Source organism: Hibiscus syriacus, unplaced genomic scaffold, assembly GCF_006381635.1.
Source record: "Hibiscus syriacus cultivar Baekdansim isolate YM2019G1 unplaced genomic scaffold, ASM638163v2 tig00000002_pilon, whole genome shotgun sequence".
Classification (NCBI taxonomy): Eukaryota; Viridiplantae; Streptophyta; class Magnoliopsida; order Malvales; family Malvaceae; genus Hibiscus; species Hibiscus syriacus.
This window is the reverse complement of record NW_024061752.1, coordinates 709,893-733,582: the sequence shown is the minus strand read 5'-3', so window position 1 is coordinate 733,582 and position 23,690 is coordinate 709,893. Positions and strand designations below refer to the sequence as shown.

At 35.8% G+C, this 23,690-nt stretch overlaps 3 long non-coding RNA genes across 3 annotated transcripts; all 3 read right to left on the bottom strand.

Moving 5' to 3' along the window:
• Positions 1-4: 4 nt before the first annotated feature.
• LOC120178893 lies at positions 5-8,091 on the bottom strand. Its single transcript, XR_005521807.1, has 3 exons — positions 8,036-8,091; positions 154-430; positions 5-57 (listed from the first exon to the last, which is right to left on the bottom strand). It is a non-coding gene; the product is annotated as an uncharacterized LOC120178893 (long non-coding RNA).
• A 163-nt stretch (positions 8,092-8,254) lies between these two features.
• Positions 8,255-10,973, bottom strand: LOC120203865. The gene is made up of 10 exons (XR_005523905.1): positions 10,926-10,973; positions 10,511-10,570; positions 10,356-10,397; positions 10,104-10,257; positions 9,503-9,630; positions 9,107-9,148; positions 8,802-8,897; positions 8,683-8,722; positions 8,410-8,469; positions 8,255-8,317 (listed from the first exon to the last, which is right to left on the bottom strand). It is a non-coding gene; the product is annotated as an uncharacterized LOC120203865 (long non-coding RNA).
• Positions 10,974-11,193: 220 nt separating this feature from the next.
• On the bottom strand, positions 11,194-21,430 carry LOC120203801. Its single transcript, XR_005523900.1, has 7 exons — positions 21,009-21,430; positions 20,759-20,890; positions 19,689-19,789; positions 18,398-18,459; positions 17,882-18,115; positions 11,875-11,935; positions 11,194-11,286 (listed from the first exon to the last, which is right to left on the bottom strand). It is a non-coding gene; the product is annotated as an uncharacterized LOC120203801 (long non-coding RNA).
• Between the last annotated feature and the right edge of the window lie 2,260 nt (positions 21,431-23,690).

The window sequence follows — 23,690 nt, the reverse complement described above, 5'->3', positions numbered from 1 at the left end:
TATTACTAGCAGGAGGAGAAACCCCCAGGAGCAGCTGCTACAGAAGTTTGGTCAAACCTATCATAAAAGATATTTTTCAGTGTGCATAATCAAGCAAAACACAATTAAAGTAACATGTATTTGAAAAGAAATACTTTTCACTATAAGGGTTACCTTCATCTCGATATTGATCATCAGCTCTAGCACCATTTCCCCTGACAGAGAAGACGATCAAGCTTACATTCCTCATGTCAAGCAAACACAATGAAAGTAACACAATTGTTTGAATTCCTATATTGCCTACTGATCATCATCTCTATATCCCTACTCAGGTGTCTTCCACAACCATTCTGATCATCATAATCTCTGTTTCCATAATGATTATAATCATATTGTAGTCATATCCTCATGACTCTTGCCTATACATTCCACCTATGATGTATTTTGAAACCTGTAGAACAAACAAGAAATATTATGGAAGAACACAACATCCCCATTAATTAATTTTTCATATCAAGAATTAAACTCCAAGGAATATCTTTACAAACTGTTTACAGAAGAAGGAATGTAATCATAAACCCGCTGATCATGATCAAGAAATGTAACTAGAATGTACATAATGGAACTGAATAAAAAGAACTATATTAAGCATGGAGCTTTTCTATTTGAGTTCCATTTATATGCTAATATCTCAAAGTTTTATTACTCAAGAAAGAAAGAAAGAAGAAATGGATGTCAATTGGTGAATGCATGAGCAATGAATATCTTACAATTAAAGGCAAGGATGAGAAAATACAGCTGCACCTTTGGATAGAAAAACCACTTTAATCAATCTCAAAAAATTTCCATGGACAATTAATGTGACATCAAAATGTAACTGAGTAGCATAACCGTGTCTTTCATTGTTAGTGAACAACATATACAACATAACACATCAAGTATAAACTTCAACCCTATAAAACATATAATGTTTCATCTAAACCTTATAAACAAATACATTTCATCTTAAGAACCATGAAAATCAAGGTTAACAGACCAAGAGTCCATACTGTCAAAGAACAATTATCAACAAACAACAAACAATATTCGATATACTTGTTGTAGACAGAGGAAAACTTTTACCACCATCTAAACCAATATCTCCCTCAAGATGATCCATTGGCAATTAGTTTCTAATCTTCGGAATTAAAACAGATCATGTCAACTTTAGTTAATATATTCTTAAGTAAAAAATATGAGTGAGAAAGTTTGAGAGAGAGTGAGCGTTTTTCAAAAGGAAGTGCTTCATCAGGCAAATCAGTGCCTGGAGTTTCGGGGTTGCTTTCATTGATAACCTTAGTAGGAGAGTGCCTAGAAGTTTTATGGAACGCTTTAGTTATCATGGTAGAGTGATTTATTCCGTTCGTTAATAGAAGACCCAATTACAAGGATTGTACGTTTGCTTTGTGCACTTTGCAAGCAAAGAGGATTTGCTCAATGCAAAGGAAAGGATGAATAGTGTCTTGGTTAATGGGAGGAGAATATCGGTGTCAATTGCAAAATACCAGAAGAATAGTGTTTCGAGGAGCTCAGAGCGGATTAACGTAGTGGGGTCTAGAGGTACAGGTGCAGAGGTGGCGTTAGGAAAAGACCTTATCCACAGTTGATAATGGTGGGAAGAATGGGCTGCTGAACAAGTTTTATGATGGTAGGTCTTATAAAGATTCGGTAGTGGGAGCGAAAAAGGCTGAAAGCCAAAAAAATGGGCAGCTATGGTATTTCAAGGGAGGTGAAGAAGTCTTTCGATGTTTCATTCCAATGGAGGAAAGGACTTGGCTGAGATCGTCCTTAACAGGTATCTGCAAGGCATCTTTGAAGCTGACTTTGTGCAGAAAGCTCTAAGAACTGAGGTAATTAATGTCAAGGTGGTAAGATGGGGCTATGCTAAAAACGCTTGCTTAATAGTCTTCAGGACATGGAAGAAAAGTTGCTTTGATGGAAGAGAAGAGGAGGCATTGTCCTTCTGGTTCGAAAGGTTGGAGCCCATTATGGATGAGAAGTGTGTCCCGTTACCTTTCTGTGCAGTGTCCATGATTGGGGTTCCTTTAAATGCTGGTCAGCCTCTTTCTTCACAAGCTTAGCTTCGAAATGGGGGCAAGTTAGTTAAGATTCAGGAGCAAGCAGTTCAAAGAGCGGATTGTAGAGTGGCTCATATGTTAATGAGTTGAAAGTCCATTTGATATACCTCCACAGGTTACCATTACTTCTCTATGGCAGGTCGTTTACTATTAAAATTAAGGTGGAGGGAGTTGAAGATTTTTTCCTGTGTTGGATGATGTGGGGAAGAGGTCGAACAGTGGTTCCTTGGGAGGAAAAAACTCATCGGATTGGTGCCAAGGGGTTGATGTCGAAGGTCAGGATGGCTGCTGGGCAAGCATGTGATTTCAGATTCTCATACCAGAGTTGCAGCATGGGTCAGGGATTCTCCACATGGGGGGCTGGCTTGTCAATGGGGTAGTGGCAGGAAATGTTGACTTAGTATTTTTGAGACGATAATCAATGTTCTAGGAGACAATATTAGGTGTTGTTCCAGGTCAGCAGGAAATGTTGGGGACTTTATTGATGGGAGAGAAAGGGAGTTGAGCATGGGGGTTGATTCCTTGGAACCTGAAAATGCTGACCAAGATAATGGGCTTAATATTGGTTCTGACAGGTTAGAGCTTTTTGGGCCTGGTCAGGAAAGTCCAATGTCAAATAAAAATGGTAATAAGCCTGCTAAGTCAGTTAAAGGGGGTGTGCAGATCAGGATTTATGGGTGGAGTGGGGAGCTTTACAGCAGGCAGTTCTGGAGGAGGCAGAAATAGAAATGTTTCAATGCAGAAAGGATCCAGTGGTCGTCAATCAGGACTCTGTTTCGCAGGAGGTGTTCTTTCCCTCCAAAAATTCGAAGACACCCAAATTATACTGCTACCACTTTCTGCGATAGAGTATACAACAGGTCAAGAAAGAAGAGTCAGTTTTCGGAGTTTTATCCAGTGGGAGTGAGGAGGGCAAGATTTAATCCTACCTTTCTACTGGAGGTGATTTCTTTTTAGTAATGGTAGGTGTATCTTGTGTCACTTGGAATGTTAGGGGTTTAGGAAGGAAAAGGCTAGGCAGTAAATAATGTAGTACTTAGTAAGAAACCTTCGTTTCTTTTCGCAAGAAACGAATTGGGAGTCGATTATTCTTTCTTTGAGAAGGACGTTGGGGGTAAGTACCTTGGTGGCTTTGCTGAGTCCCCGTAAGAGAATTTCAGGAGGAATTTTGTCGTTATGGGATGAGAATTGGTTTGTTCCTCGGTTGTTGAAGATTTCTCCCAGGTTTGTAGCTTCGAAAGGTGTAGTCAAGGAGAGTCAAGATGAATGTTGTTTGTCAATGTGTATGAGCCTTCGTAGATGCGGATAAGAGGCGTTTTTTTGAGGAATTACTCAGTTTTATTTCGAAGTGGACTGTCCACTTGTGTAACTGGAGATTTTAATGCTCATTTGTCTCAAGATGAAATGAAAAGTCAATGACTATTTTTTCAACCAGGTTGTTCAGGGACTTTCTGTTCCAATCAAAATTATTGGATTTACCTTTGGTTGGAGGGAGATACACTGGGGGTAACAACAGGGAAGATCCTACGTTCGTGAGACTGGATAGGTTTCTAGTTTCGAACGATTTTCTTCGTCTTTTTCCCCGGACATTGTACAGGTTCTTTACCAAAATCTATTTCGGATCATAATGCAGTGGCGTTGGAATCCAGGAAGTTAAATTGGGGTCCGAAACCTTTTAAAACTGTTCAATTACATAATGGAGGAGGAGGGTTTTATTGAAGCTGTTGAAAGGAAAATTTAAGATTTGAAGAGCAGAAGAAGCCAAGCATTGAAGTGCTTCTTAGAGATACAAAACAAGAGATCAAAAGATGGTCTGATAAAAGCAGATTGCAATTACCAAAATTGATTGACAGCAAGGAGAGGTTAATTTCGACCTAGAAGCTCAAATTCAACTAAGGAATCCAATGGTTTCGAGTGGATATTCAAATAAAAAGCGATATGGACGTTGTACAAAAAGAACTAATTTGGTTCCAAAAATCAAGGGCGAGTTGGATCCAGGATGAAGATCGGAATTCGAGGTATTTTCACCATGTGCTTCAAATAGAGGGAGGATCAACGCTCTAAATACTCTGGATGTGAGAGGAAATGTGATTGAGGATCCTATAATGATAAAATCGAGCATTTTCGATTTCTTCAAGGAGGCTTACAACTCCAAGCCGACGGTTGAGGTGGAGAGCTTGAGCTGAATTTTAACAGGTTATCGGAGGATCAAGTTACACTTTTAGAAAGGAATTTCTCTGAGGAGGAATTTGGGAGGCTATTCAATCATCGGATAGCAACAAGCTTCGGGTCGGATGGTTTGATATGGGCTTTTTCAAGAAATTTTGGTAGATTTTGAAAGGAGATTCAAAGTTTTTCAGAGATTTCTATTAGGGGAAAAAGTTCGGAAGGTGTGAACCATTCTTTCATTACTCTAATTCCTAAGAAGACAAATCCGGATGATATTGAAGACTATAGACCAATTAGTTTGGTAGGGGGTTTATACAAAATTTTATCTAAAGTTTTGTCAAGAAGATTAAGAATGTGCATAGGAGAGTTGATTGGTCATTCCCAATTTGCTTTTATCTCGGGTAGACAGATTTGTGATTGCTCCTTAATTGCTAATGAAGCCATTGATTTTTGGAGGAGGAAATGAAGGGAAGGTATCGTGTTTAAAGTGGACTTTAAGAGAGCGTATGATACCGTGGACTGGGATATTTTAATCCAAATTATGGAGTGTATGGGGTTCGATCGAAGATGGAAGTCTTGGATTCTAAAATGTCTAAATACAACTTCAATTTCAGTTCTTGTTAATGGCTCTCCCACATAAAGCTTTAAAGTTTCGAGGGGGCTAAGGCAAGGATGTTCTCTATCCCCATTGCTGTTTAATTTTGTGGGGGAATTTCTGAATCTTCTGATTTCTAAAGCAGTAGAGTTGGGGCTATTCGAAGGTTTTCAGATAGGTCACGATAATTCTTCAGTAATGCTATCTCATCTACAATTTGCCGATGACTTGATAATTTTCCGCAAAGCCTCTAAAAGTCAATTGGAAAATCTGAATAGGGTTTTAATTGTTTTCGAGTTATGTACAGGGCTTAAGCTGAATCTGTTGAAGAGTAGGATTTTCGATATTAATTTACAAGAAATAGTTGTGGGGATTGGCTACCTCTATAGGATGTTTTCGAGGCTCTTTTCCAATGGAGTATTTGGGGTTACCCTTGGGAGCTAGGAGGAATTCTATTCACCTTTGGGAGCCGATTGTGAATAAGTTCTACAAGAAACTTGCAGGCTGGAAATCAGGTTATTTATATTTATTTTTTGATAGGAATAGGAGGTCTCATTAAAACCTCCCTCATAGTTGCCTCTTGAGAAGAGGCAACTAGCGGAAGGAGGAAAAGAGTATCTCAATATATTAATAAACCAGAATTACATACAACTATAATTTACAACCTCACCCGAAATAAAATACCAAACATAACCACTAACACTAAGGACATTCAACCTATCCCCTCCTTAGCTAACTTGTCTACCTCCCAATTACAAGAAAGGTTGTTTTGATAAAATCAGTCCTAAATGCTCTTCCAAATTACTATCTGTCGCTTTTCAAAATGCCAGTGGTTGTTCGGAAAAAATTAGAATCTTTAATGTCTAATTTCTTGCGGTGTTCATTGGCAGGAAGAAAAGGATCCACTGGGTTAATTGGTCTACTGTTTGCAAAAATAAAGAATTGGAGGATTGGGTATTGCAGATCTTGACCTTCGGAATAGGGCTCTCATGGACAAATGGTTTGGAAGTTTGGTAATGAAAGGATTCTTGGTGGAAGGCTACGATCTGTTCTAAGTATAATGTGATAGGAGTCAATTGTTCTAGATGCTAATTTGCCTTCCAGTACATCGTGGATGTAGGAAGGTATATTAAAAAACTATCGGTTGAATGACTTTTCGAGATATGTTTTCGAATAACCATCCCTTGAAGACTCAATTTTCAAGAATATTTGCTTTATCGGTTAATAAGGATGGGGTTGTGGCTGATTTTTGGGTGTGTTTGTAATGGAGAGTGGATGGGATGTTCACTTAGGAGAGATTTATTGGACAGGAATTTGATCAATGGTTGCAAATGATGGTACTGTTGGATATTTTCGTCCTTGTTGACAAGAGAAGATTACTTTGCTTGGAAAGGAACTGGGGATGGCGTGTTTTTGGTTAAGTCTTGTAACAATGTTTTTTCAAGATTATCTGAGCCTGATGTCGCCTGGTGGAGATTGTGGGAAGGGGTTAGTTCCACCAAAAGTGGAGGTTTTACTGTGGCAAATTATTCATCAGAAGCTGGCTGTTAAATTTGTTTTATTAAGCAGAGGTGTCAAAGGTATCGAGAATCAATAATGTGTTTTGTGGAGTGGAACCTGAGTCAGTGAGTCATTTATTCTTTTCTTGTGACATGGTCTGAGAGATTTGGGTAAAATTCTTACGGTTGTGGAATGTTTGTTCAGTACTACCCAATAATCCTAAAGGGTTCTTGCTTTCTTGGGTGGAATTGAGACCTAACTCGGATATTTGGAATTTTATACCATGAGCAGTTTTGTGGACTGTCTGGATTTGCAGGAATCAGATTGTGTTCAGAATGGCAAGATGGATAATGTATATCCAAGTTGACAACCTTATGGGTGATTTAACTTTAGCGGATGTGCATCGTTCCCATACTAAGTGCAATTGCAGAAATGAAGTGGTGTCCTCCTCCTTCGGGTCATTTTAAGATGAATGTTGATGAGGCTGTTACGTTTGATTGAGAAGAAGTGGTATTGGAGGTGTTCTTATGGATGCTCATGATAAGCAGTTAGCTTCATTCTCGAGAGCGACAGGTCCGAGCACTCCGATTATGGCTGAGATTTCTGCGATTAAAGTAGGGTTAGAGTTGTTTTTGATTCAGTTTGGAGGATAAGGGGACTCTGATATTGGAAAGTGATTCATCTATGGCTTTGAAATGGATCAACAACCAATCAATTCCCGGTTCTCTATGTTGATTTGATCAGAAATCCAGAAACTATTATGCAGTTTAGTGTTCTGACTAGGCATAAGCAGATGTTCTAATGGGGAAGCTGATTGTTTAGCTAAATCTGGAATAGGGTAATGAGTGTTTTGAGGTTGTGGTTTTTGAGTTTGGGTTATTGGGTTGTGTAATGAAGGTCTTCGTTTTGTGTGTTTAGTTTCGGTTGTAATTCTTATGTTTGGTAATAAATTATGGGCACCCTTTCCCCCTTCCAATGTTTATTGTGTTTCTAAACACAATAACTAAGAAGGAGGTTTTTAATGGGGCCTAATTCCTATAAAAAAACATATCATGTTTGCAATCATATGCAAAAATTAACATTTAAATTTCCAAAATCAAATTGAACAAAATAATATGAAGACAATAGCATTCAAAATAGAAAGCTTTCAGATGAATAATGGCTTCCCTTAAATGTTATAAAAAAATAAAGACTACAGAAAGAAATTAAATATTCAAAAATAGTAAATCGAGAAAGAAATACTCTACATACATACAAACAATCCAAACAGGTTCAAGTATTTTATTTTCAATTTAAACAAAATTGAAATAAGTCAGCAAAATAGTCTTTCAGGTTTTAACATTAAATTGTCACTAGTATGTAACTAACAGTAAAAGGTTTATGCCCCAAAATGTAATATCCTATTTAAATGACTAACAATTTGGTAAGAAACATGTAATTCAAAGATAGAAAGTACTAAAACCTACCACATAAAAGATAAATTAAAAAATAATAAATGGAATTGAAGTAACAGCGCATGTCAACCTAATATTTGGACAACTCAGAAAATTACATTTTTCAGGGCATATGTCAGAAAAAGAACATAACATAAACCATGTTTCATAATTGAAGATGACTATGACCATCTAGTAATAGAATTGGAACATATCCATTGAATTCATATAGAATTTCATACCTGAAACTGAACCACATGGATCAAATTCATGAAAGACTCCACTTGATGGTTTCGAGAAGCTGAATTATTAAGATCAAGAGCTACTTGTTATGATTATTATCGCTAGTATGAGGAGAAACCCCGAGCAACTGCTACAGAAGTTGAAATCCTATCATAAAAGACATTTTCATATGTACCATCAAACAAAACACAATTGAAAAAAATGTCTCTAAAAAGATACCTTTCACTATAAAGGGTTACCTTCCATCCAGAGAGTGATCATTAGCTCTAGCACCGCTTCCCCTGACAGAGAAGATCATCAAGCTAATTAGATTCCCCAACATGTTTTGAAAGAAATACCTTTCACTATAAGAAGGAATATGAATCTCACTTACTGCTTCTACATAACTGCAAGGAGCACTGACATTTTGGTGAGAATGCTTGTGCTCTGTTACCTGAACAAAGACATTTTTTTTTCTTCAGAAAGTTCAGAAACAAGAAACCAACAAATAAAAGATTGATCAACTACAATTGAAGTTTAGCCTATATGGTTTCAGAATACACACTTAAGAGGTGGGATGCAACAAGTCTAGACTTTAAATTTCAACACTTGTAAAGCATCAAGCTTCCCCTGGAAGAGAAAATGATCAAGCTTATTTCATGGTTACCTTCATCCTGAGAGTGATCATTAGCTCTAGCGCGCTTCCCCTGACAGAGAAGATGATCAAGCTAATTAGATTCCCCTGTCAAGCAAAACACAATTAAAAGTAACATGTCGCTGAAATACCTTGCGCTATAAGAAGGAATCTGAATCTCACTTACTGCTTCTACATAACTGCGAGGAGTACCGACATTTTGGTGAGAATGCTTGCGCTCATGCTACCTGCAAAAAGATATTTTTTTCCTTTAGAAAATTCAAGAAACAAGAAACCAACAATTATTGTCTAATAAAGATTGATCAACTACAATTGAAGTTTAGCCTAGATGGTTAAGATGCACACTTAAGAGTGGATGCAACAAGTCTAGGCTTTAAATTTCAACACTTGTAAGCTTCGCCTGGATGGAAGATGATCAAGCTTATTTCATGATTACCTTCCATCCTGAGAGTGATCATTAGCTTTAGCACTACTTCCCCTGGAAGAGAATATGATAAAGCTTATTTCATTCCCCATGTAAAGCACAACAAAAAAGTATTAGCATCGTAACCGAAATTTCACAAGGATCTCAAGTATCAAATCTGGACATGTTATATGGTGAAATGACTCCCAAAAGCACATTTGGATAGACAAATTCCATAGAAGTTACCAAGTAATGCACATTTAAAAATCCTAATCTAGTGAAATAGAAACTATTATATTTACACCTTCATTTGATTTTTTCATTATACTTTAACAAAAATTGAGACATTTCAACATTATTTAATAAACAATATAATGTTTCATGAATGAACATAGCAATATAAAGATCTCAAAGTAAATAAGTGCATACCAACAAGAAGAACCATCCTCGTCAAAAGCATGGTCTTTACCATAACTCCTAAATCATGTGCCTATTGATAATCATCAACACTTCTTCCTCGGTAGTCATCATCCCTGCTGTAGCGGTCTTCATAATCTCTGCCATAACAATCTCCATCACAATTGTTTGAATACCCATATTTGTCATATCGAACATCATATTTATAACCCTACTCAAGGTCTCTTCCATGACCATTCTGATCATTCATAATCCAAGTTTTCATAACAATCATAATTATATTTGTCGCCATATTCCCTGAACACGCTTATACAACCCCATTATTTAATATTCTCATATCAAGAATGAACTCAAAAGCAATATCTTTAACAAATTGTTAACAGAGAAGAAAGTAATCATACAGATCCTACTGATCATGATCCAGAAATGTAACTGAAACGTAATAATGGACTGAATAAAAAAAAACTAGATTAAGCATAGACCTTTTCTATTTGAGTTCCATTTCATTGCTAATATTCTAAAAGGTTTATTACTGAGAAAATACAGTTGTACCTTTGGTAAGAAAACCACTTGAATTGGAACACAGAAACCATTGAACTCATAGAATTCATACCTGAAACAGAACTGGTAGGATCAAATTCATCAAAGTCCTACACTTGATGGTTTCAAGAAGTTGAATTATTAAGATCAATGGCTGCTTTGTTAGGATTATTATCGCTAACATGAGAAGAAACCCTGGGAGCAACTGCTACAAAGTTTGGCAAACCCTATCGTAAAAGATATTTTTCAGTATGCATCATCAAGCATAACACAATTGAGAGTAACGTCTCTAAAAAAAAATACATTTCACTATAAGAAGGGTTACCTTCCATCCTAAGTGTGATCATTAGCTCTAGCACTGCTTCTCCTGAAAAAGAAGATGATCAAGCTAATTACATTCCCCATGTCAAGCAAAACACAATTGAAAGTAACGTCTCTGAAAAGAAACCTTTCACTATAAGGAATCTAAATCTCACTTACTGCTTCTACATAAGTGCGAGGAGCGTCAAAATTTTGGTGAGATGCTTGCGCTCCTGCTGCCTGCACAAACTTTTTATTCAGAAAATTTAAGAAACAAGAAACCAACAATTATTGTCTAATAAAGTTTGATCAACCACAATTTAAGTTTAGCCTAGATGGTTTAAGAATGAGAAAATACAGTTGTACCTTTGGAGAGAAAAACCACTTTAATCAATGCAATAAAATTAAGTCTACTAAAGTTCAACCCAATAAATCAGATAATGTTTCAACTAAACCTTATAAAGCAGATACATTTTCATCTTAAGAACCATGTGAAAACCAAAAGAAACTTCACTAAGAAAATGCTTGGAAAATCATATAAAACTTGAGACCTTGAAATCAATGAATCAAAACAACAACAAATACAAAGATGCACCTTGATATCAGCACCACCAGAAAATTTTGAAGATCTTTGATAGATGAAATGTGGCATCCATGACAAAGTAAAGTAGTGCATCCCCTAAACTTGTTCCATTCTTCACTAAGAAAATGCTTGGAAAATCATAATAAAACTTGAGACCTTGAAATCAATGAATCAAAACAACAACAAATACAAGATGCACCTTGATACAGCACCACCAAATATTTGAAGATCTTTGATAGATGAAAATGTGGCATCCATGACAAAGTAAGTAGTGCATCCCCTAAACTTGTTCCATTATCATTTTGGTCCCTGAGAAGCTTCTTTGCTTTTGAGGTGAAATTATAAGAAGCAGCAGCAAAGATTCCCCCATGGACTGCATTTCAGTTAAAAAATTACAATTGATTCAATTCATATACCACACAATAAACGAGATAACTAGATCCTAGACAATTACTTTGAAGTCTAAGCTTCATGGATGCTATAGCAATAAGGAGAACCTTCAGCACTTGCAACATTACAGTCTACTGAAAAAAAGGTTAACATAATTCTTAATTCATGGATTTTATTAGAAATCTGAATAACATTCCAATGTAGCAGGTTAGGAACCCATTAATGGTTTGCAGTGAACTTTACATTTGTATTATGTTTTAATAAGTATGTAGATAAGAATATACGAGTAAGGCTTAAGAGAAAGTAAACTATTGCGACAACAAAATCATCCTCATGTTATCTGCTTAGTGATGGTTTGGAAGGAATAACATGTAAAATTGTATCTTTTCTTGATATTGATCTCAACTAAATATACCCAATGCTATGTTAAACATATATTTTCTTGGCAAACTTGACTTTTGACACTTAGTTACAAAATCTGACGGACCAATACAAGTAGACACAAACATAGACAAAATAATAGAGATATGTATAAAATTATTGATTATTTAAAGAGAAAAAAAAAGCTCACTTGAGAACTGATACTAGGCCTAACGATATTGCAAGAACATAGCCATCCGAATTTCCAGAACCTGAAAAAAGAAAAAGAATTCGAAATAGCAGGTCAATCAAGTATTCCAACTAAAACTTCATTATAATTATTTATTACAGACCCTAGTTAGTTACAATCAGAGTACAAGGAAAAGTCAAGATGCCATGTTCATAGGAAAACTGTAAAACTTAACAGAATGAGCGGAACTTAGATTACTGAATTCATAAACTTTGCAACAGATATATAAATTTCTGAATATGCATATAACATGAACGCCGACTTGTGATCTAAAGCAATATGCATTTAACAGAACATGGTATCATTGATGTATGAAACAATGAGCAGCACATTAAATAGATTACTTCATATTGTTTTTCAAAAAGGCTTATGACACGGTTGATTGGCCTATCTTATTAAAGGTGATGGAAAAATGGGATTTGGTTCGACTTGGATTAGTTGGATCAGGAAATGTGTCTCTACTGCCTCCATTCAGTGTTAGTCATGGGTCTCCAAACCGAGGAATTTTCGATGGACAAGGGGACTAAGACAGGGTGTTCACTTTCACCTTTGTTATTTAATCTAGTAGGGGAGTTGTTGAATTTATTAATACTGCGGGCTGTTTCTGAAGGACTATTTTCTGGTTTGACAGTTGGCAAGGAGGAAGGGTCCTTCAAGCTCACATTTACAGTTTGCTGATGATTTAATTATTTTCTGTGGAGCTTCGAAAACACAGATTATGAATGTGAAAAGGGTGCTCAGAGTTTTTGAGGTTATGTCAGGGCTGCAACTTAACCTAAAGAAAAGCAGTTTGTTTGGGATTAATATTTCCCAAGAGGAGGTTCAGACCTGGGCAGCTTCTATTGGTTGTTCTGTTGGGAGTTTCCCTCTAACTACCTAGGTCTCCCATTAGGGGCAACTAAGAATGCATCTGCTATTTGGGAACCGATGGTGCAGAATTTTCATACTAAATTAGCGGGTTGGAAGGCTGCTACACTATCATTAGCAGGGAGACTGGTTTTGATCAAATCGGTTCTGTCCTCACTGCCTACGTATTTCCTGTCTATGTTCAAGATTCCAGTTTCAATCCTTAAGGCTCTCAACTCGATCATGTCTAATTTTTTATGGGGAGGGGGAGGGGGAAATGGTTCAAAGAAGATTCACTGGGTTAAATGGGATGATGTATGTAAACCTAAGAACGAGGGTGGTCTGGGAGTCCGGAATCTGACTAGTATGAATAGAGCATTGCTAGGGAAATGGTTTTGGAGATTTGCAAATGAGAGACACTCTGTTTGGAGGAATTTTATTTGTAGCAAATACAACATTGATTCTTCAAGGTTACTGTTTGATAGCAAGGTTTCTCCTCAATCTTCTTGGCTTTGGAGATCGGTGGTTAACAATCATTACAAACAAGACTCCTTGGCTCTAAGTTTCGAAGTTGTGTAGTTTTTATGTTGGAAATGGTAAGCTTATTGCTGAAGATTATCCGCTTCAGTTTTTTTTTCCTAGATTGTTTTCGGTTTCTTCTAATAGATCTGGTAAACTTTGTGAGATTGGGGAATTCCTTCCATCTGGCTGGGTTTGGGATGTTCAAGTTAGAAGAAATTTAAATGATTGGGAGGTTGAACAATGGTGTAACTTGGTGAGCTTCATCTCTCCCTATTCTTTGTCTAAAGATTCCAGTGATATTTTACTTTGGAAAGGCAGTGGGGATGGTGTTTTTTCAGTCAGTTCTTGTATTAAAAGTTGTGCTTCAGGATCAGATGTTTGCTTCTGAAATAACATTATTTGGAGAGGTTTGGTACCCCCTAGAGTTGGATCTTTAATGTGGCAGGTTTTGCTTTGCAAGCTAGCTGTTAAATCCGAACTGATTAAAAGAGGTGTTCAAGGTATTGAGGATGATTTATGCTCTCTTTGTAAATTGGTTGAGGAAACTTCCACGCACTTATTCTTTACATGTTCGGTTGCATGGGCTTTGTGGTACAAATTTTATAATTTTTGGAGATTTAGTTCTGTGTTTCCTGCTGATGCAAAAACCTTTCTTACTGCTTGAGATGAGTTGAAATCAAATTCTTCTATTTGGACTTTCATTCCTGGGGCTATCATTTGGACCATTTGGAAGGCCAGAAATTTTATTGTCTTTGAAGGGGGAAAGCTTGATCAGTTAGAGTTATTTTTCTTATCACGAGTTAGGTTGGCTTCTTGGTTTCTAGCTAAGCACAAGGACGTTTCTATTCATAAGGATTCCTTGATTATGGATCCTTCATTAGCAGACTCCTACTCGCCCTACAGTTCTATGAAGTCTTCTTCATTCCCTTGGGTACCTCCCCTTCTGGTTTTTTTAAATTGAATGTGGACGCAGCCGTTAGTAGTGACTGGAAGAAATCGGGTATATGAGGTATTTGGAGGGATCATTCAGGTTTAGTCCTAGGTTCTTTTCAAGAGTCAGCTGGTCCGGGACCTCCGACTATGATCGAACTTAAAGCTATTCAGAGGGGTATTTCATTATATGCTTATGCTCAAGGGAGGGTTAAAGATAGGCTGATTGTTGAGAGTGATAGCAGGGTTGCAGTAGACTGGATCAACAATGTTAATTCATGCCCAGTTGTTTATGCATTCGTTGTTAGTGGTATAGTTGACAATCTTAGATTTTGGGGGGGTTATAAATTGGGTTGCAAGGTCAGCTAATATGGACGCCGATGCTTTAGCAAAGGCTGGATTAGGCTAATTTTTATGTTGTTTGTTGTTTCAGTTTAGCATTTGATTCCTGTTCGGGTGGGATTTATAGACTGTTGTAAGGGTTATTTCGAAGAGATCTATCGAGGTTGTAATCTTATTTTCTTTAATGAAAATCTAAGGCGCTCTTTTCCTCCTTCCAATGATTAAGGAGCTTCTTTTCAAGCTCCATTAATCAAGAAGGAGGTTTTTAATGAGGCCTTCTAATCTTATCAAAAAAAAAGAAACTGGTAGAAACCGATAATCCTAATATACTAAGAAACCTTTTGCCAAACTCTCTTTATCATCTCATATGGGACAGAAGCATGAACCAGCAAAAGACCAAAACAATAACATGACCCAACTCATCGAACTAAGTGAAATGCAAAAAAAAGCAAAAATTCATTCTGAAGCATGGAGAGATATTAAAGGGTGGAATTGGAGGTGTTTGAAAGATTCGAATTGCTCTACTTTAACTACCTTCTCTACTGTTGTGGGACCATTTCAACCTATGTATGCCGAGCTGAAAGCCATTAAACAAGGCATTGGGTTATTCATTTCATCTGAATGGGCATTGAAGGGAAGATTAATCTTAGAGAGTGACTGCAAAGTAGCAGTTGACTGGATTCTGTTGCCTTCTACTATCCCATCGTTTTTCAGTATTTTGGTAGGGGAGATCGGAGCCTTAATTTCTGCTAGGGGTATTTTTTTTTTGATAGAAGATGAGGCCTCATTAAAAACCCCCTTTTTACCCTCCATGTTGTGAAAGTAACATGAGGGCATTGAAAGGAGGAAAAGAGCACCTATAATTTTATTGATCTGAAGAATAATACATTGTCAGCCCTTATAACAAAGTAAACCTTCCCAGAAAGCATAAGACTTAACAACCACTATCTGCTGGGGGTATTATTGTTAGATGGATTCCTAGGAGTTGCAATTGGGAGGCAGACAAGTTAGCTAAGGAGGGGATTGGTTGAAAGTTTAGAGCTTTTTTGATGTTTTGTTCTGTATTTTATTTCAGGTTTTTTACTGTGTAAGCTGTAATCTTGTAATTATGGTTTATCAATAAAATGAGATACTATTTTCCTCCTTCCGCTAGTTGCCTCTTTCACAAGAGCCAACTATGAGGGAGGTTTTTAATGAGACCTCCTATTCCTATAAAAAAAAGAATTAGATTTAGAGATATGAAAACCTTGTTGAAGAAACCGAATTAGCTTATTCAGAAACAGTCGTCTAGCAAAACCAATGAAATCAATAAAATTTTGCAAAAAAAAAAACCAAAATTGTATTTGTAGTAGCAAAAACTTAAATTCATATATAGCAACTGGAAGTCGGTTTCTAAACCAAAAAAATTGGGGGGTCTAGGGGTCCCTAATCTAGCACTAATGAACCGAGCCTTACTAGGGAAATGGGTATGGAAGTTTACTTCTAAAAAAAAGTCTTAGTGGAAGAGAGTTTGTGTTGTTTACAATCTGGATCCGAATTCCATTATTATGGGGAATTCGTGGTCAGCTCGTGCATCGTGGATTTGGAAAGGTGTGGTGAAAAACTTCTTCAACAGTGATGATTTTGGAGATTGTCTTAGAAGGAATATGCGTTTGAAGGCAGGAAATAGGGAAGCTGTGGAGTTTTGGAATGATGTATGGTTGGGTGATGTTCCCTTGAAAATTTTGTTTCCTAGACTTTATGTTTTATCAAATAATAGAGCGGGCAAAGTGATGGAGTTTATGGTGAATAATGCCTCGGGTTGGGTGTGGGACATCCAAATGAGAAGGATGGCTGATTGGGAAATTGAACAGTGGTTGCAGTTGATCACTATGTTGAATAATACCTCCCTTTTTCCTGCTGAAGATGATTGTTGGATTTGGTTAGGGAATGGGGAAGGAATTTTCACAGCAATGTCTTGTATAAACTCTTTCTTTGAACAAGGTCGTTTGGAGCAGAATCATGTGAATTGGGAAAAGAATATTTGGACAGGTTTAGCTCCTCCAAGGGTGGAAATGTTTGTTTGGCAATTAGTGCAGCAAAGAGTACCGGTTAAAGAGGAGTTAGCTCCCTTTTCCCATTTATTTCTGCATTGCAGGGTTGTGTGGGGTCTGTGGTCTTCCTTTTTGAAAATGTGGAATGTGTCATTGGTGATTCCAAAGTGTACCATGGACTTTATAATTTTGTGGGATGATTTATGACTAACTCTTTGATTTGTAAATTCATTCCTAGGGCAGTGATGTCGTCAGTCTGGAAATGTAGAAATGAGATTATCTTTCAGAAAGGAAAGCTGGATTTGGTCAGATTATCCTTCATTGTTAGATTTAGAGTGGCTTCCTGGTTTAGTGCTCGTTTCAAGGATGTGGGCATTCCTTTAGATTCTCTAGTAGGTGATTTGAAACTTGCAGATTCGGCAGGCAGATCAGGAAAGGGTTGCTATCAATCAGCTTGTTGGGTTCCTCCACCGTATGGGATTCTAAAGTTGAATGTTGATGGAGCGATGGTTTCGGGGTGGGGAAAAGGAGGTATTGGTGGTCTGATTCGGGATAGCAGTGGACTATTGCTACAGTGGTTCTCTGAATAAGTAGGGGGTGGTCCTCCTATCTTGGCAGAGTTGGCAATTAAAAGAGGGATTTGTCTTATGGAGGAGTTGGATTTTGTCCCAAATCAGAGATTTATCGTGGAATCAGACTCATCTAACGCTCTGAAGTGGATCCAGAATCCGGGTTTAAGCCCCCCTTTGCATCTATCCTTGGTGAAGGATATAGTTTCGAGTTTGACTGGAAAAGAAATTATATTTAGGCATATTTTGAGGGCGGCAAACTGGGAAGCTGACAAACTAGCTAAAGATGGGATAGGGTGATTTTTGAGTTATATGATCGTGCTGATTAGCAGGAATTGTATTTTCCTGTTTGTTAGGTGGTTTGTTTTAAGTCTTATGTTCTTCAGTTGAAAGTTTAGGAGTTTGTTCAGTCTTTGTAATTTGGCTCTGGTAAATAAAAGTTTCTTGGCACTCTTTTCCTCCTTCTTTGTTCCGTCATGTTACCTTCATAACATGACAGGGCTTGCAGGAGGTTTTAATGAGGCCTACTTTCTATCAAAAAAAGGTGAACCCCATAAATCCCAATAAACAGTTACACCTCAATTTCTCAATATGTTTTAATGCATTAGGGAACACAAAGATATATTCAACAAACAAGCTTGTATTTTCTTTTTTCACTTTTTTTTTTCAATCAAGCATAAAGAACTTCCAGATGTCATCTCAAGCAATCTTAAAGAGTAAGAATACCTTTAATAAACCTAGACGAAGATATGGCCATCCATAAGCATAGAATATTGCTCTAAATAATGATGCATTTCAGCAAGAATTATTTTGCTGATCTTTCCAGTAACTTAATAATTTTTCGTGACATGTAGAAGGATCCATTTCAGCATCGAAGTCAAGCTGCTTTAGGAAACCAGAATTCATTATGGAAGTGATTGATTTGAACACCATATAATCCCAAAAGCCATGCATGCTTCTCTTTGACAACCAAGCAAACATGAAAAATAATAGTATCAGTTTATTTAATTTAGAAAATAAAAAAAGGAAAACAAGACACATTTTGTACTGAAATACAAAAAATAAAAACAACTAAAAATAAAATAATGTCGAGGATCCAAACTCTTTTGGTGTGAGAACAAATAAGGAATAACACTGCTAGAGCACAATTTTTAAAATTATTTCTATAAATATACAAATCATTAAAACATTAAATAGGCTGGAAGCATGCACGAGAAAAGTTGAGATGAAAGAATTTCTTACAGAGTCTGTGATAGCATTCCTCAATGTCCATCTCAACATAAAGAAGTGAATCTTTCAGTGGGCTACAAGCTCAGCATGAAAAATGTTTAGCTAATAAGTCTCAATAACATAAGAGTAAAGATATAAGGCTTTGATATGAAAACTTTTATCAAACTTTTCTCAAAATGTTGATTATCGAAGATGGGAAATCTAATGAATAGGAACATTTGGCAAACTGCTCCGAGGAAAAATAAGTTTTGGTTACCATTATACAAGTTACAGATAAGCTAAGAATTACTAATTAATATTTGGAGAATAAAAGCTATGCAAATATGTAATTAACATGTTGAGTCACAAACATGCAATCTGAAAAAAGAAGAAGATGTAATTAACATCCATACAATGATGAGAAACCTTTTCAATTTGATTATTATTAAACAAGTTACAAACATAAGCTAAGAATTACTAATGGGAAAGCTATACAAATATGTAATTAACATGTTGAGTCACTGACATGTAATCTGAGAAAAAAGGATGAATAAACTAATGCATGAATATTTGTGATGAAGTGACTGAGCAAGGTCATTATCAGATATATTGCACATCATGATCCTTTTTAACATCTTTATATAAGTTGTAATTAAAATAAACAGTTTCCCACATGAAGCATAATAATATTTTCACACTTCATATGACCTCCTCACAAATCCTCGATAATAGTTTTTAGTTGTATTTATCTTTTTACATACCATCTCTCGCCCATTATTTTATAGGTTAGCTCTGATTGAAAAAGCATGTCAAGAAAGTTTTTAAGTATAAATATTTGACTAGTCCTAGAACTTTTATCTTACTTAGTTATGGATCCAACCATGATAGAAAAAGGTCCAAGCACAAGCTAGCATAATTGGTAAAACCCCAAGGAATTGTACCAAGGACCTCATACACCTTCGTTAGGGATGGAGATGGGTTTGACGAGATTCAACTATTGTCTCTCCTCTAGTCTTCTTGGACAACAATTACTAAGGTAGAAACATAAAAAGAATACAGACCACAGTCAATAGAAAACCTATCAGTGGTTGAATGACATTCCTGTCGCTAGCCTTATACAACACATAACATAGTAACAAGAATAAGAAAAACATTAGTGTATTGAAGAATCCTTTTTCTTCGTTTTACCTTCTTTTAGTTGGAAAGACATAGTGACAACATATCAACCAACATATCCAACTAATTTAATAATCTAAACTTAAAATACACCATTGAAAACATTAAAATGTAACTTGTGGTACAACCTAAATACTTGAAATCATACCTGTTGTTCATAGATGCTTGTTTTATTCGGATATAGTTAATGGATATACAGAACATGATATCCAAAAATAAAGCAGAGCTTTCTTTAAGACACTCTAAAACCTGCCAAAAATGATAAATAATTAATAAGAGTTGGTTCGCTGAAAATTCATTACCAAGTTACTAAAATTGTTAATGCCTATGTTAAGAGATTAGTTCTATTCATGAAGTACACAAAGAGCAACATAATAAAGTTATAATATTACTTCAAAAGGAACAAGACAAAGCCTTATAGCTTGTAGTTGCCTCTTCTTTCTTTTTCAAGAAGAAGAAGAATAAGAATAGAACAAACTACCGTGACAGATCAACATTATGTAATTGCAAGATGTATTCCACATACAAAAAGACGATTTGAAATGGAAGAAGAAAAGGCTTTACTTAAAGATTGTTTTCACAATATCATTGACTACTTGGTTCAGACAATTTTTAAACTGCAACCTGGAAACTAAATGGCTTAAATATTGCTTTCCAATAATATATGCAAAATTCATATCCATTAACACTTGTATAGACGTGCACCAATGATACTTGCGAAGGACAATAATGGACCACTCAGAAGTTAAGACAATGGAGGCAAATATAAAAAAAAATGAAATTGCAAGAAGTAAGATATTAATTATCTGAAATGGTTTTGGCATCTCACCATTTTGAAAGAAATGATTGTTTCTTTTAGCCAATATAAATAATGTGTTGCATCTTTCCTCCGACTATTTAGATGGTTATGGCATTGTACCATAAAAGCATCCATAACGTGTTCATCTTTTAATTGTTTCCTTTTTACCATGACAAGATGGAATACTATCTTCTCACAGGATTAAAATTTTATATTATCATGATATGAGAAGTCAAGCCTGCAAACCTACTTGAATGCATTACATGGCCCACAGAGCAAACATAAGCATGCTTGGCACATAAATTGGAATGTTTAACACACCATTAAATTCTTAAAGATGAGCAAGGTCAACAACTCAATAAATTATAAAGAAGCACTTGATAAATTGGAAAATATCTCTAAAAGGAAAAACAAAGTACCTCCATTGAAGAGAATGCCTCATGCAAATAAGGAATTTCAAACATAGTTTTTATAATCCACCATCTACAGAGGATTATACCGCACAATATGTGTTGAAAACAAATACACCTCAAAGAGAACACGATCGTTGCCTAAATATTTTAGAAACAAACAAACAATATTAAGATACCAGAACAAAGTTCATAAAAGAAAGAAAACTGCTTAAAGTTTTGAGCAAAAAGTCAATGACTTAAACGTAGGAAAGCTTACCCGGGCCATGAAATGTGAAAATTTTAAAAGCCACTCATGGTATAAGTGAAAATCCCCATGAATCTTTTTCTTCGTAAGCAATATGACATCCACACATGATAAACATGCTCCAATGACTACTATAAGATGTAGGACCTTCTCTGAAAATTTTACCTAGATTTTACATATATACATGATTTTTGAAACATTAGTAAATTTCTCAGGTTAAAAAAAGACAAAAACAATCTTTTTGCTACTCCAATCAAAAAAGAAAAATAAAAGAGAGCCAGCATTGAAGGGAATGTGGAAGGGGAGCTATGCAGAATATTACTTGCTTAGCTTGATTCATGATAATAAATAAGAAGGATTTGAACTTCAAACCGGAGCAACAACAGATGCATAATCTAAATGTGAAAAAAGTAGCTTGGAATCATTCTTCAAGACAAAATCTGTTTTTGAAAGAGAAAGAAAAGATGTTACATGAAATGTAATCTTAACATAAATAAGAAGAAAAGAAAGCATACTCTTAATTCATGGATTTTATTAGAAATCTTAATAACATGCTAGTGTAGCAGGTTAGGAACCCATTAATGGTTTGCAGTGAACTTTACAATTGAATTATGTTTTTAATAAGTATGTAGATAAGAATATACGAATAAGGCTTAAGAGAAAGTAGACTATTGTGACAACAAAATCAATCCTCGTGTTATCTGCTTAGGAACCCATTAATGGTTTGAAGTGAACTTTACACTTGCATTATGTTTTTAATAATTATGTAGATAAGAATATACAAATAAGGAACTCCTAGGGCACTCTTTTCCTCCTTCCGCTGATTAAGGAACTACTTTCAAGTTCCGTTAATCATGAAGGGGGTTTTTAGTGAGGCCTACTATTACTATCAAAAAAAAAATAAGGCTTAAGAGAAAGCAAACTATTGTGACAACAAAATCAATCCTCATGTTATCTTCTTACTAGTGGTCTGAAAGGAATTAAAGAACAAGAATCCATCACATGTAAAAATTGTAACTTTACTTGATATTGATCTCAACTAAATATATACCCAATGCTAGTTAAACATATCTTTTCTTGACAAACTCGACTTTCGGACACTTCTTAGTTGCAAAATCTGACGGAACATACAAAGAAACGCAAACATAGACAAAATAATAGAGATACGTATAAAATCATTATTGATTATTTAGAGAGAAAATAAAGCTCACTTAAGAACTGATACTAGGCCTAATGATATTGCAAGAACATAGCCATCCAAATTTCCAGAACCTGAAAAAAGAAGTTGAAATCTCAAGGTCAATCATAAGTATTCCAACTAAAACTTCATAATAATTATTTATTACAGACCCTAGTTAGTTACAATCAGAGTACAAGGAAAAGTCAAGATGCCATGTTCATAGGAAAACTGTAAAACTCAACAGAATGAGCGAAACTTAGATTAACTGAATTCATAAGCTTTGCAAGAGATATTCAAATTACCAAATATGCATATAACATGAACGCCGACTTGTGATCTAAAGCAATATGCATTTCACAGTACATGGTATCATTGATGTATGAAACACTGAGCACCACATTAAATAGATTAACTTTCATAATGTTGGTATATAGGCTACATTTATATACAGTAGAAAAATTTTAGCAATAAAGTATCATTTTCCCTCTTTCCCTTACCTTACCTTTCACTCCCCTCGGACCAATCAAATCCTGCTAATGACAAGGATGCTTTTTCTTGAGAGGCGATCCGAAACAGCAGTTCTTCCGTTAGAAACTGGTAGGATCCTATAATCCTAGTATACTAAGAAACCTTTTGTTAAGGTGCTTCAAAGTACTTGACGTATCTCTAAAGATCATAAACCAAAATATATGATAATCAGATATGATATAAGCATCTCCCAAAAACCAACCTTGAAAATTACTAGAAATCAATTGCTCACAATTTGATTTAGCAAAACAAGCTCCTTCCCATCCACACGTCTTTTCTATTTGTAGTAGTCCATTCTCTTCAGCAGTGGGGAAGAACTACAAAGAGATAACATGTTAAAGAAAAAAAAAACAACCATTGTGACCAAGAAATGTGTAGCTATATTAAATTCACTAAATTTCTTCATGAACATGTTCATTGGGTCGAACCTTCAAGTATAGAAGGCTGGAGATCATCAACCATGTCCTTACCATCCCAGCTTTACAGTGCATAACAACAACATTCTCAATTTCCTCCTTCAGCCAGGAGTAAGCACATTGACAAAAGGATATGATCAATCGAATTGAGGGGGCAATTATGGTTTTCAACTGAAAAACTAGCCACCTGAAGAAAAAGTTGAATATCAACTATAAGATGTATAATTTCATTTCACATAGGTCATCTCACAGTAAGTTCTAACAGGCTGCATTTGCTGTTATGCATTAACGTGTAGGGAAACAAATGGTCATAAAGATTTGTCAAAGATAAGGTGGAACTGACTCTTCTTAAGAATTATCTTCTGCCAACAATTGATTGTCATCATTGAGTGAAACACTCTTTCTCATCAACTCCTAATGGATTCAATTGCCAAATAGTTTAAGAAGAAATTAGTGGCTTATTTTTCTGATTTGCTCCACAGGTCCAACCAAGCGGAAGTCAAAAAATATTTTCAAAAGTCGACATAACATGGTATGGTTATTTGCTTAAGAGACCTCGAAGAAGATCTT